This window comes from Hemicordylus capensis, chromosome 5 (genome assembly GCF_027244095.1).
Source record: "Hemicordylus capensis ecotype Gifberg chromosome 5, rHemCap1.1.pri, whole genome shotgun sequence".
NCBI lineage: Eukaryota > Metazoa > Chordata > Lepidosauria > Squamata > Cordylidae > Hemicordylus > Hemicordylus capensis.
In genome coordinates, this window is record NC_069661.1 from 12,922,802 (window position 1) to 12,937,269 (window position 14,468).

Here is a 14,468-nt window from a genome sequence, read left to right on the forward strand (position 1 = left end):
AAAGGACCTGCCCAACATTTTGCATGAGCTGGACCAGAATTCTCTACAGCACATAAATGCTCTGATCACAAATGCTCCGTGCATTTCCTCCATGCACGGAAATGTGGGGCGCACTGGTTCGCCTCACCCCCACTTCCCCATGCCAGCTGGGCTTGGCCCTTGCGCACGGAGATAAAGACCAAAATTGGGTTTCTATGCACACACAGAGGCTGTGCTCACATGCAGCCTAACCCAATCTAGGGACATCAAACCTGGATTAGGCTGCACATGTGAACTGCCGGGGTCTGACCCAATCCCTGCAGTCCAGTGCCGCCTAGCCCAGCTTTTTCACCTGGCTGCTAGCCGAGGTTAAGGGAGCAAGCACTCCCTTAACCCAAACAACTTGCTCGTGTGCAAGCCAGGCTGCTTCCAGCCCAGCCGCACACAGAGATGTCCGTATGTCACGCAGTGCATTGTGGGATCTCGGGAGGCTGGGACAATGAGTCCCAGCCTCCGAGCAGCACGGAGATTCATCTGCTTTGCTCCTGGCAGTGCTGGTTGTGTGGGTGCATGTGCCTGTCCCCCTGAGGGAATCCCCTAGAGTGCCCATCCCCTGAGGGAATCCCCATGTGCACTGCGGGATACCTCACTGCCAGGAGAAGCACAGATAGTCATCCATGCTGGTCCCGGCAGCACTTGTCATGTGGGCGCACAGCCTGCCTGCCACAGGAGCTCAGAGAGGTTGTCTGGGGGCGGGTGGAGGTAGGTTGAAGCCTGCCTTCCCTCCCGCCACCCACCTCATCATGCACAGTTGTGTGAATAGCCTGTGCCTCACTTTTCCATTTTATGAAATATGCAAAGGTACTTACAAAGAACAATCCAATGTAACAACATAAACATTTTTTTAAAATCATATTAAAAGCAGACAAAAGCATAAAAAAATGCATGTCACTCCATTAAGAGCCTTCTCAACCTAATGCCTCAAGTTTCACCAGTGTTGGTGTTTCCTGAACGGATCTACAGAGGGCATTCTATAGATGAGGTTTGCCAGCCTGAGGCTTCTCAGCTGCTGTTGGACTACAACTCCCATCATCCCCCAGCCTCAGTAAGTTGTGGTGAGGGATGATGGGACTTGTAGCCCAACAACAGCTGGAGGGCCTCAGGTTGGCCATCCCTGCACAGTGCCACCACGAAAAAGGTCCTCTCTGTGATCACCATCCTTCTAATGGCCAGTAGTTAGAGCACCTGAAGCAGACCTTAAGACTGGACAGGCTGAAATGGGAGAGGGAAATGAGCTAAGCACTGCAGTGCTGAAGAGCATTTTTTGGTTGTCATTTATTTTAAACTAACATTTTAGCTTTTTGTTTGTTTGTTGTAAACCGCCCAGAGACGTGAGTTTTGGGCGGTATAGAAGTGTGTTAATTAATTCATTAATTAATTCAAAATCCTTGCTTTCTGCATGCTTTCCACCACGTAAAGACAGGGGTGGGCCTCTTAGCCCATGACCAGGAACTTTCCCAATCTCTACACAAACCCAGGAGCCTGACCCGTAGCAGCAACATCTCCGAGAGCAACACCCCTTCGTGGTGGTAGCTGGTTGCTGAGCACCACTGTGACAAAAGCTATTTATGGCATGGTTCTCATGAGAAAACTCAGCTGCACCAGTAAAAGGGAAAAGGACTGAAATATAAAGGCACATTGAGAAACTGTGTCAAGTGTTTCCTGCTACAGCGCTCCTGGGAGGAAAGTCCAGAAGTTTATCTTGACAGGGTAAACAAATGCCAACCGCTTCCTCCAAGAGAGCCTTCGAAAGGGCAGGAGGGGAAGGAGGAAATGCAAAACTCTCTTGCTCAAGCTTTAAGAACAGAAAGCCATACTGTAATTTTCCCTCTCCCTGCAGAAGAGAGTGAGAGTGAGAAAGCAATGCAGATGGTTTTTGCCTGCACACACACACACACACACACACACACACACACACACCTTTAGTTTCATATTACCAAAATCTGCACTGTGCACATGTGATCAAAAGATTAAAGAGATTGTCTAGTTCTGTTGGCAGCATATTAAAGTATTAGGACTACAGGCTTGCTATGATGTGTTTCTATTATCAAGCTGACCACAGAATTAAAGCAATTCAAGAGACGGACGGGGCTGCAGCAACAACAGCTGAAGGAAACAGCCGTTTCTGCCAAATATGCAGCCACTGCTACTGTCCTTAGAATCACCCTTTTATTTATCTTATTTTATTTGTCATTAAACTTTTATACTGCCTTTCATCAAAACAATCTCACAGCAGTTTACAAAACAATTAAAACAATATAAGACTATAAAACAGTTATACAATAGAAATATTGAACTGGAATATAAAAATACAAATCTAATTAAAAAAAATTTTTAAGGTACACAATGGAACCATAAAATACAGAGCAGCAGCAACAAAAACCAGGGTAAAAAGCCAAGATTTCACTTGCTTTTGCTTTCTATCCTGATGTTATGTTCCTACCAAATGTGCTCCTTATCTGTTCCTATAATACCATCACTGTGCATGGTACTAGCTTCAGAAAAAGAAATAATTCCCTGCCCCAGGGATATACATTTCAAAAGTGGTGGGAGACGACAAAAGGATGGGAAGGAGGGAATGAAATGTAATAGGAGATGGGTATGCAAAATGGAATTACTCTTCCTTACGGGCAAGGCTGAGCCCATGATTTCATCGAAAAAGCTGGATCCTGAGGAACCTGAAGGAAGAGGGAGAGAGTGGTGAAACTGTGCAGGTGGACTGCGAGGAATTTTGCCGGAGAGGCAGCAAAAGAGGAAAAACCAGATCTGCTTAAAGAAACAGAAGATCCCTGGGCTGCTAATGCCAGAGTTGGTGGAGCAAAGCTCACAGGCAGAGACGATAATGTCACTCTGCCACCGTCAAGAGCAGGGAAAACTAGCAGGCAATTTTCACTACCACCACTTCTCCCATCCTTGCTAACATTTCAAAAACCAGAAAGAGGCGAGATTTAGAGCAAAACGCTCTCTTGAATACACCCTGTCTGGAGATCCAAGAGTAGCAGGTGGCTGCCCAAGAACTGGGACAGAGAGAATGGTTGGCTGGGCGACACTGAGCAGCATGGGAATTGGGTTATGCCACTCACAAACACAGCCAAAGACATCACAGCAGAACCTGACAAACTGCAAGACGTTGCCAAGGTAGGACCAGAGAGCCCTCTAGCTAAAAACATGGAGAGAGAGAGGAGAGTCAAAAAGGAATTCAGAATGCTGGAGACAGCAGCAAAAGCAAGTCAACGTTCCGCCTTTCAGATTCTTGATGGGGGGAGAATTTCAGGTAAGCTCCAGGGCCCAGGGTGTCCCAGACACCTTAGATTTAAAAAGGTCAGTTTATATGAAAACATGTTTCTCCTGATAGGACAATAATATGGTACCATCACATTTACACAGAGGCTGTTCTCATGAGAAGCCAACCGCTATTTTGTTGTTGTTGAGAAGTGATATCTAAATATTCCTCATCATTGTAGTAAATAAATATCCCCAAACAAATAAGCACGCACATATGAAGCTGCCTTATACTCAGTCAGACCATAATCCCACCTATTCATAGTAGTACAGTGGTCCCTCGACTTACGAACTACTCGACATCCGTAGTTTTCGACTTACGAACGACAAAAATGACCAGAAGTGGTTGCCGGTTTAGATGCGGCTTCCTCGACTTTCGAATGTTTCCAGACCTCCGTGGGTGCGCTTTTCGACTTACGAAAATTTCGACCTACGAACGTGCGTTCGGAACGGATTAACTACGTAAGTCGAGGGACCACTGTAGTAGTAAAATAAAGTGTGATGTTGGGTCGGTGTCGACTCCTGGAGATCACAGAACCCCGTGGTTTTCTTTGGTAGAATACAGGAGAGGTTTACCATTGCCATCTCACATGCAGTATGAGACGATGCCTTTCAGCATCTTCATATCTCACTGCTGCCTGATATAGGTGTTTCCCATAGTCTGGGAAACATAACAATGGGGATTTGAACCGGCAACCTCTGGCTCGCTAGTCAAGTCATTTCCCTTACTGTCCACAATGACAGGAAGCAGGTAAAGAGCCTTTCCCAGTCCTACTTCTTGTGATTCTTTTCTGCCCGTATTGCATTCGCAAGTTCACGTCCAGCGGAGTTGTCCAGGGTTGTGAGGGGGCTAGTATGTGTCCCTCCTCCCTTGAATCAGAATCTGGAACCATCTACCACCCGCTGTGATGTGTTTAATGAATTCTTTGTGCAAAAAATCTCTCGTATTCGGGCCGACTTAGATTCCATCTCCACAATTACTTCAGTGTCTGATGTGGAGGTCTCCAGCGACTCCTCTTATGTGGTTAGGTTGGATCAGTTCCAGTTTGTGACTCCTGAGGATGTGGACAAGCTGATTGGAATGGTGCACCCCACCACCTGTCCTCTTGACCCCTGCCCAACATGGCTTGTTCAATCTAGCAGGGAGGTTGTTGTAGAAGGCCTTGTAAAGATCATAAATGCATCTCTGAGGGAAGGTAGGATGCCTCCTAGTCTTAAGGAGGCAATTATTAGACCGCTTCTGAAGAAGCCTACCTCGGATCCCTCGGAGCTGAGTAATTACAGGCCTGTCTCCAACCTTCCATGGCTGGGCAAGGTAATTGAGAGGGTGGTGGCCTCCCAGCTCCAGACAGTCTTGGAGGAAACGGATTATCTAGAGCCATTTCAAACTGGCTTTCGGGCTGGCTATGGGGTGGAAACTGCCTTGGTTGGCCTGATGGATGATCTCCAACTGGGAATTGACAGAGGAAGTGTGACTCTGTTGGTCTTTCCGGACCTCTCGGAGGCTTTCGATACTATCAACCATAGTATCCTTCTGGAGCGTCTGAGGGGGTTGGGGGTGGGAGGCACTGCTCTGCAGTGGTTCTGCTCCTACCTCTCGGGCAGGTTTCAGATAGTGTCCCTTGGAGACTGTTGTTCTTCAAAATCTGAACTTTTGTATGGTGTCCCTCAGGGCTCCATATTGTCTCCGATGTTGTTTAACATCTACATGAAACCACTGGGAGAGATCATCAGGAGATTTGGTGCTGGGTGTTATCAGTATGCTGATGACATCCAAATCTATTTCTCCATGTCAGCATCATCAGGAGAGGGCATAACCTCCCTAAATGCCTGTCTGGAGGCAGTAATGGGTTGGATGAGGGATAACAAACTGAGACTGAATCCAGATAAGACGGAGATACTCATTGTGCGGGGTCGGAACTCGAGAGATGATTTTGATCTGCCTGTTCTGGATGGGGTCACACTTCCCCAGAAGGAACAGGTATGCAGTCTAGGGGTGCTTCTGGATCCAAGTCTCTCCCTGGTGTCCCAGGTTGAGGCAGTGGCCAGAGGTGCCTTCTATCAGCTTCGGCTGATACGCCAGCTGCGCCAGTTTCTTGAGACAGATGACCTCAAAACAGTGATACATCTGCTGGTAACCTCCAGACTGGATTACTGCAATGCGCTCTATGTGGGGCTGCCCTTGTACGTGGTCCGGAAACTACAGTTGGTCCAGAATGCGGCAGCCAGGCTGGTCTCTGGGTCATCTAGGAGAGACCATATTACTCCCGTATTAAAGGAGTTACACTGGCTGCCAAAATGTTTCCGGGCAAAATACAAGGTGCTAGTCATAATCTATAAAGCCCTAAACAGCTTGGGCCCTGGGTATTTAAGAGAACATCTTCTTCATCATGAACCCCACCGCCCATTGAGATCATCAGGAGAGGTCTGTCTGCATTTGCCACCGGCTTGTCTGGTGGCTACTCAGGGACGGGCCTTCTCCGTGGCTGCCCCAAGGCTTTGGAATGCGCTCCCTAGTGAAATAAGAGCCTCCCCATCTTTTACAATTTTTTAAAAGTCTCTAAAGACACATCTGTTCAACCAGGCTTATAACTGATATTGTTTTAATTATTTTAATGTTGTTTTTAGAATATTGTTTTTTAAATTGTTTTTAAATTGCTGTGTTTTAAGTTTTGTTTTGTTTTGTTTTGAAATAACGTTTTATCTTTGTTTTTATCTGGTTGTGAACCGCCCAGAGATTTAAGTTTTGGATGGTATAAAAATATATTAAAATTTATATATATATATATATATATATATATATATATATATATATATATATATATACACACACACACACACACACACACACACACACACACACATATACTTGGAGATGTCAAGGATTGAACTTCAAACCTCCAGCATGTGCCCAATGGGCTTTACCACTAAGATACAATCTCTTCTCTTAAAGGGCTCACAGCACTGCATACTGAGTCATTACAGGAATAGGCATTCAATATTTCTTTTTGGCAAACAGTTAAAAACTTGATTTTTTAAAGAAGAAAAGAAAGAAAGAAAGAAAGAAAGAAAGAAAGAAAGAAAGAAAGAAAGAAAGAAAGAAAGAAAGAAAGAAAGAAAGCTAGCTGAGATTTACGGTCGCTCCCATGCAAACTGCAGAATCTGCACAGCTGTTATCATAGAGAGACAGCGTGATATAGTGGTTAGAGTGCTGGAATAGCACCGGGGAGACCCGAGTTCAAATCCCCATTCACCCATGATACTTGCTGGGTGACTCTGGGCCAGTCGCTTCTCTCTCAGCCTAACCTACTTCACAGGGTTGTTGTGAGGAGAAACTAAAGTATGTAGTACACCGCTCTGGACTCCTTGGAGGAAGAGCGGGATATAAATGTAAATAATAATAATAATTATAATATAATAATGCAAAAAGGAGTCTGTTATATAAAGCATAACACAACTGCTAATACAGTTAACACAACTGCTAAAGCATAACACACCCCTCAATTTCCACACTCGGTCTACCCAGATAAGCACATTTAACCGATGATTCAGCACAGACCTTTTATTTCAAGATTTTGATTAATTCTTTTATAGAAGGGAGGATACTGATAAGGTGCTTCCCAACCTGCAACTCCCAGACAAAGGGTGACAAAATATCATGTATGTGACAGGCTAGGAGCCTGATAATGTCTAATCAGGCCTTTGGAACTTAAGTATCTTCCAAAGGTCAGTGTAATCTTTTATATAAATGACCTCCGAGGTCTTTAAAGAGATTCACATGCAACTGCAGAAGACTTTGGCTACAAGAGGGTCTGATTTTAGGGCAGAAGTGCAGAACAAAGGAAAGGAGCCCTTGCAACACACGCTGCTCCATCGCAAGCTCCAAAAAATGTGCTTCATCCATTCTCAGCTTCCTAGGAAGGCACAGAACTAGGGCCCACGTCACACCCATTGGGCACTGAATTGCTGCCTACAGGATGCTTGTTCCAAAAGAGGAAGCCGCCGGCAACAGCCCCTGCAGCGAATACCATACAGCCGAGGGGATATTCTGCATACTTGCTTAGCAGAGGGGACAATTCACGCTCGCTACTGCAAGACCAGCTCTCCTCTTGGTGCTCGCCTTCTGTAAAGCAGAGGGCCAGTGATGACCACCACCATCACCCATACCATGCCTACACATACAGTCTGATGGTTGCAAGAGCTTGGAGGTCTTTCAGTTCAATCCCCAGCTTAGTGCAGGAATCTGGCCCTGAGAGATGGCCATCCAGCTCCTCCTGGAAACCTCTAGAGCCCACGCCCTAGATGCCAGGGAGTGAGCCTGGGACCTTCTGCATGCAAAGCAGATGCTCTATTACAGCCGGAACCCCTAAGGGGAATATCTTACACAGCAGGCAGAGCTCACATGTAGCCACCCATCCAAGTGTAAACCAAGGTGGACCTTGCTTAGTAGAGGTCACATTCACAACTGCAAGACCAACTCTCCAATCCATGGAAGGCCTTATTGTTAGTGCAGAGAGAGTCAAGTACTTCTGGGGTAGACCTGACGTTGTCCTTGGAGGCGCAGGTGGCGACGGTGTGCAGAAGTGCCTTTTACCAACTACGGCTGGTACGCCAGCTGCGACCCTACTTGTAGAAGTTGGACCTGACCTCAGTCACTCATGGTAGCATCCAGATTGGACTACTGCAATGTGCTCTATGTGGGGCTGCCCTTAAGACTGTTCAGAAGCTTCAGCTGGTCCAAAATGCTGCCGCAAGGATGCTTGTGGGTGCAAGTCGTTTCATGAGTATCATATGCATCCTGCAGCAGCTTCATTGGTTACCAGTCCGCTTCTGGGCTAGATTCAAGGTGCTGGTCTTGACCTTTAAAGCTCTACACGGCTTGGGGCCGGGGTACCTGTCAGACCGCATTTGCCCATATGAAACTGCCATGGCCCTCCATTCATTGACTCAGGCCCTGCTCATGGCCCTGACACTAACAGAGATCCAGTTGACGGGGACTAGAGACACGGACTTTTCAGTTGTGGCCCCTCGTCTTTGGAACACCCTCCCTGAAGAGCTTTGCCGTGCTCCCTCCCTCAGTGTTTTTAAAGAACAACTAAAAACACACCTTTTAAAAGGAGGCTTTTTAATGCTCCATTTTTTGTTATATCTGGTAGGTTCTTTAGTTTTTATAACTCTTGGCTGGCCAACGGCTGTAATTAAAAAAAACCTGATTGACTGATAGTTTTTATAACTCTCAGTTTTTAGCTTTTTAAATATTTTTTTTATTTTAACTTTATACTAATCGCAGTTTTTAACCTGGCTTTTAACTCGTGTACTCAATTTGGTTAGTTTTATTACTTTTATTGTATATTGTATCTATTTTATTGTTGTGATCCGCCCTGAGCAGTAGTGTACCGGAGGGGCAAGGTATAACTATTTTAAATAAATAATAAATAAATAAAATAAAGCTATCAACTCTAAACCTGTGGCAGGACACTTCCTTCCTACTCTCAGATGCGTAGGCTTCATTTCTTCCTCTCTTCTTTGCAAGTGTGAGAGATTAGAGAAGTTACCAAACTTGCATTGCCATGATCCCTTCTAATCAGGCAACACTGCTTGGCTCCTACTTAAACTGGAAAGGCTTTAAAAGGCAAGGCCAATATAAAACAGCATTTCTATATACGTCATCGTTCGCCAATCATCTGAGGCATGCCGCACCAAATTTTTGCAAGGAGGAACAAAACAGTGCACAAAAGACACACACCCTACCTGCCACCTTTTGTGCAATTTTCATCCCTTTTCACAGCCAGGGTTTCCCTCCCTGCCCCCATCTACTACAGAAGCACATTTTTATTTCTACTTGAAAGGCTGCCCCATTGCATCAACCTACCCCATCAGGGTTCACAGAGCAAGCATGCCAACATCACAACTTTGGCTGTAACAATTTTGGCTACATACCATTTTGGCTACTAAGAAGAGAAGAACTGGTCTAAGGAGAGGAGACTTGGTCTTATGGTAGGAAGCATGACTTGACTCCTTAGCTAAGCAGGGTCTGCCCTGGTTGCATATGAATGGGAGGCTTGATGTGTGAGCACTGTAAGATATTTCCCTTACAGGATGGAGCCGCTCTGGGAAGAACAGAAGGTTCCAAGTTCCCTCCCTGGCAGCATCTCCAAGAAAGAGCTAAGTGAGATTCCTGCCTACAACCTTGGAGAAGCCACTGCCAGTCTGTGTAGACAATACTGAGCTAGATAGACCAATGGTCTGACTCAGTATATGGCAGCTTCCTATGTTCCTACATAACAATGTCGCCCAGGGCAAACAAAGTCATCCCACTGCCCACTCACTGCATGGGAGGGAAGAGGGAACATGTCCTTATCACATGCTAAATGAGCAAAGAGGCACCTTTTTAAAGTTGTGATTCTCTTTATTTAGCAAGGGGAGAGCAGCTGGCCTTATCCTTCCCCAGCACAGCATCCCTCCAGTGCTGGTGTCTTTCATCTTATGTTTCTTTTTAAGATTGTGAGCCGTTTAGGGACAGGGGGCCATTTTACTTATTATATTTATATCTACACAAACCACTTTGAGAACCTTTGTTGAAAAGTGGTATATAAATATTCATCACATTCGTATTCATGCTGTTGCCAAAGCCACTAAGCAGGCACCTCGATGCCCTGGGCTGCATTGATAGCCCCATGCAGTTATGCTTAGAACAGCTGGGGCAGAATGTGAATGGGGACATGTACCCTAATGTGAATGCAAATACACATCCCCTTGCAAGTAAGTAGTGTAGGCAAAGACATATGATGCCAGCCATCCACACATCACTATTTTCAAGGGGTCAACCACGTGGGACTAGATTGGAGAAAGGGAATGTTATCCCAATTACTCATCCATGGAGACATACAGCCTCTCTCAGGAATATAAGAAGCTTCCATATACTGAGTCAGACCACAGGTCCATCTGGCTCAGTATTGTCTACACAGACTGGCAGTGGCTTCTCCAAGGTTGCAGACAGGAATTTCTTTCAGCCTATCTTGGAGATGCCAGGGAGGGAACTGGGAACCTAGATGCTCTCCCCAGAGTGGCTCCATCCCCTGAGGGGAAGATCTGACAGTATTCACACTTCTAGTCTCCCTTTCATATGCAACCAGGGCAGACCCTGCTTAGCTAAGGGGACGTCATGCTTGCTACCACAAGACCAGCTCTCTTCTGCAAGGTGTTCCCCATTCCACAACACCTATCCCCTTCCAAACACCTGTCCCCATCCCCTTCCCTTTTGTATTTGATTCAGCCAGACATGCAACTAGTGTGTGTTAATCTCAGAAGGGTCAGTTGTGCACCTTTCCTAGAAGCCAAAAATATCTAAAAAGGCTGGACAGGAGTTAAAGGACAGGCTTCCATGGTAGCAAGCATGAATTGTCCCCTTTGCTAGGCAGGGTCCACCCGGGTTTGCATTTGAATAGGAGCCTACATGTGAGAGCACTGTAAGATATTCCCCTTAGAGGATGGGGCCACTCTGGGAAGAGCATCTGCATGCTTGCAGGCTGAAGGTCCCAGATTCCCTCCCTGGCATCTATCTCCAAGATAGGGCTGAGACACACTCCTGCCTGTAACCTTGGAGAAGTCGCTGCCAGTCTGCGTAGACAATACTGAGCAAGATGGACCAAGGTTCTGACTCGGTAGAAGGCAGCTTCCTATATAATTTTTTAGGACCAATGACAGAAGCACTATACCCCAACTTGGCAACCAGATTAGCTGGAGAGTTGTGAATGAAGCCAGAAGTAGAGATAAGAGGCCCCCTAGCTCTGATCCCCAAAGCATCCTGTTGTTAAATCCTGGTGCATCAGATTATAGTTCCCCCGTGCGTGCGCGCACACACACACACACACACACACACACACACACACACACACCCCTCTCTCCTGGCTCCAAGCTTGGAACTGGGTGTCAGGCAGAACCCCTAAAGAGACCAGATTTGGCCCAGCAGCCTCCGGTTACTGATCCCTACCTACATTGTACCACGCTCAACATCTGCAAAGATGGAGCTGCTGTCAGTAAGGTAACAAGATCCCATCCCAAGCCCCTGAAGGCTGTATAGATTAATTCAACATTTTGAATTGCATCGGAAGACAACAAAGAAGTCCCTGCAATTGCTGGAAGAAGGAATAGGGTGCGGTGGCAGGGGATAAACCTCCCAAAAGCACTCAGTCTAATAACCTCACCACAAAAGAAATATTGCAAATAATTTGTGGCTGAATTCGATCTATGTTAATGGAAGGCATGTTAATCTGCTTTTCCTGCTACAAAGGTTCTTACTAACTTTCTGTACCAACCACTCAAGATCCATCAGTCCTGTTACGGAACAAAAAGTCAACAGCCCAAGACCCCTGTGGCCCCATCCCACTTCCTCCAATATTCCAGTAACTGGCCTGTCAAATGAGAAATCTGGTATTCTCCACTCCCCGATGAAGTCATAGGAGTTGCCAAAAGGTTGATAGGAATTCACACTTGCTGAGCCAAAGCCTTATCTCAGATGGAGCTCTAATGTTTTCCCTTTCCTGCAAAATTGGATTATCTTGTAACATACATCTGAAACTCCACCAGGTTAGGAATTTAGGACTAAGATTGCCTATCTAGAAAAGAATGTACCAGGAAGAGGATTCTGCTCCATCGTTGCACCCCTTGCTAAAAACTCATGGGGCAAGGAGGAAAAGGAACAAAGCCAGGAACCTCTCTGGATATTTTATTCCAGTTCAGTAGGACTAGGACCGGATAGCCTGCTGGAGACAAGAGCCAGCAACTGAAAGCAATGCCAACAGGTTCCCTTTGACACTGCCCTTCATTGCCTTTCATTCTTATTCACTGGAGAGCCTAGGGAGGAGAAATCGGTCTTTACCAGCAAGCAAAGCATAGAAAAGATGAGCGAAGAGAGGCCCACAATTCCTCTGTCATGGGATAGACACTAAGAACAAGTCTAGCACAATACGTGGTTCTCCACCGTGCACTTGACCACAGAACCAATGGCAGCTCGTGGAGTCCGGGGCAGGAAGGGCAGGAAGGAAGGTGGAGCACAGCTTTAACTCCCAGTAAAAACTCCCCACCCCACTGCCACCCCGCATGGCCAACAAGCCACGCACTCCGCCCCCACCACACAGATGGCCGGTGCACCTGCATGGCAGCCAGATGAACATCAGGGGGCGGGTCATGTGGCTCATTGGCCATGCCCGATGCCGGGCAGGAGCAGGGGGAGCGTTCACCATGAATTAAAGGTCTACTCCGCCTTCCACTTCTCCTCTCCCGCCTCACTGGGCTGGAACAGAAGGCTGGTGCTCTTTGGGGATGCGTGCAATGTGGAGCACATTTAGGACAGCGGAGGGAGGTTCTGTTTTTGATTTTTAGAAATGCCATGTTTGCGGCACACCCGCATGTCCGGTTTATTACAACAGCACACACTGAAGAGGAGGCCGTCGCTCACAGTAGGGCTCATAACTCAAGAGCCAAGTGGAGGTGAGTGTGGGAGCCAGCGTGTTGTAGTGGTTAGAGTGCTGGACTAGGACCGGGGAGACCCGAGTTCAAATCCCCATTCAGCCATGATACTAGCTGGGTGACTCTGGGCCAGTCGCTTCTCTCTCAGCCTAGCCTACTTCACAGGGTTGTTGTGAAAGAGAAACCTAAGCATGTAGTACACTGCTCTGGGCTCCTTGGAGGAAGAGTGGGATATAAATGTAAAAATAAAATAATAAATAAATAAAGTGTGTGTGTCTGGCATGCAGAGGATCCCAGCCCAATCCCTGACATCGCCAAGGTAAGACTGGGATAGTCACCCAGTCTTTCACCTGGAGTCAACCGGAGAGTCCCTGCCAGTCAGTGTAGACAGTGCTGAGCTAGATGGACCAAAGATCTGACTTGGTATAAGGCAGCGGCATATTTTCAACAAGCAGCATGCAACTGAAGCAACTTCAATCTGGTGGCTTCAAAACAAACATTTTCTTTAACCCTTTACAAAAAACTACAGTCCTGTATTTTAAACACTCACGGATATACAGTATGACATATTCATTCATTCATATAACACGCTGTGCAATATGGCTCTCAAGTATGACAACTGTTTAGAATAGTGCTATTTTGTGTATACTGGGACAGTCGTTGAAGCCTTCAGTGGCACAGTGGGGAAATGCTTGACTAACAAGCAGAAGGTTGCCAGTTCAAATAGCCGCTGGTACTATATCGGGCAGCAGCGATATAGGCAGATGCTGAAAGGCATCATCTCATACTGCATGGGAGATAACAATGGTAAACCCCTCCAGCATTCTACCAAAGACAACCACAGGGCTCTGTGGGTGCCAGGAGTCGAAACTGACTTGACGGCACACTTCACCTTAGAACAGTCGTTAGAACTGGTGCTAAAGTAAAACCTTCCTATTACACCTATTCTACTATTATACCTAACAGCACTTATTAAAAGGTAAAGTGTGCTGTCGTGTCAGTGTTGACACCTGGCGACCACAGAACCCTGTGGTTGTCTTTGGTAGAATACAGGAGGGGTTCACCATTGCCTCCTCCCGCACAGTATGAGATGATGCCTTTCAGTATCTTCCTATATTGCTGGTGCCTGATATACCGGTAGGTGTTTCCCATAGTCTGGGAAGCATACTAGCGGGGATTCGAACCGGCAACCTCTGGCTTGCTACTCAAGTCATTTCCCCGCTAAGCCATTAGGTGGCTTAACAGCACTTCTTAGACCGAAGTTATTCTTATGTTAGATGGTACTGCAAGATAGGAATGCCTCAACAGCTGCCACACAAGAGTAAAATGGGTTCTCTTCAATCTCTTGGATCAATGGAGAGCCAAGCTGGTCTTGTGGTAGTGAGCATGAATTGGTTTGCATTTGGATGGATGAATTGGGCCTGCCTTGGTTTGCATTTGGATGGGCAACTACATGTGAGCACAGTCCGCTGTAAGACAGTCCCCTTAGGGGATGGGGCCATAGCTCAGTGGTAGAGCATCTGCTTACAAACCAAAGGTTCTGAGGTCCATTCCTTGCTCTGGCATCTCCAGGTAGGGCTGGGAGAGACTCCTGCCTGAAACCTTGGAGAGCCCCTGACAGTCTGTGTAGGCAGTACTGAGCTAAGTGGACCAATGGTCTGACTCAGTAGAGGGCA

At 46.5% G+C, this 14,468-nt stretch overlaps 1 protein-coding gene across 8 annotated transcripts in view; it reads right to left on the reverse strand.

Moving 5' to 3' along the window:
• SLC4A4 (solute carrier family 4 member 4) overlaps nucleotides 1-14,468 on the reverse strand; it is a 310,714-nt gene that overhangs the window by 237,493 nt on the left and 58,753 nt on the right. Inside the window, exon 1 of one of the 8 annotated variants that reach the window (XM_053252946.1) lies at nucleotides 2,668-2,753. The exons of the other annotated variants lie outside the window; for them this stretch is intronic. The gene's annotated coding sequence lies outside the window, so the exon portion shown is untranslated. Of the gene's footprint in view, nucleotides 1-2,667; nucleotides 2,754-14,468 lie in introns of those variants that run through there. 8 annotated transcript variants of the gene reach the window in all.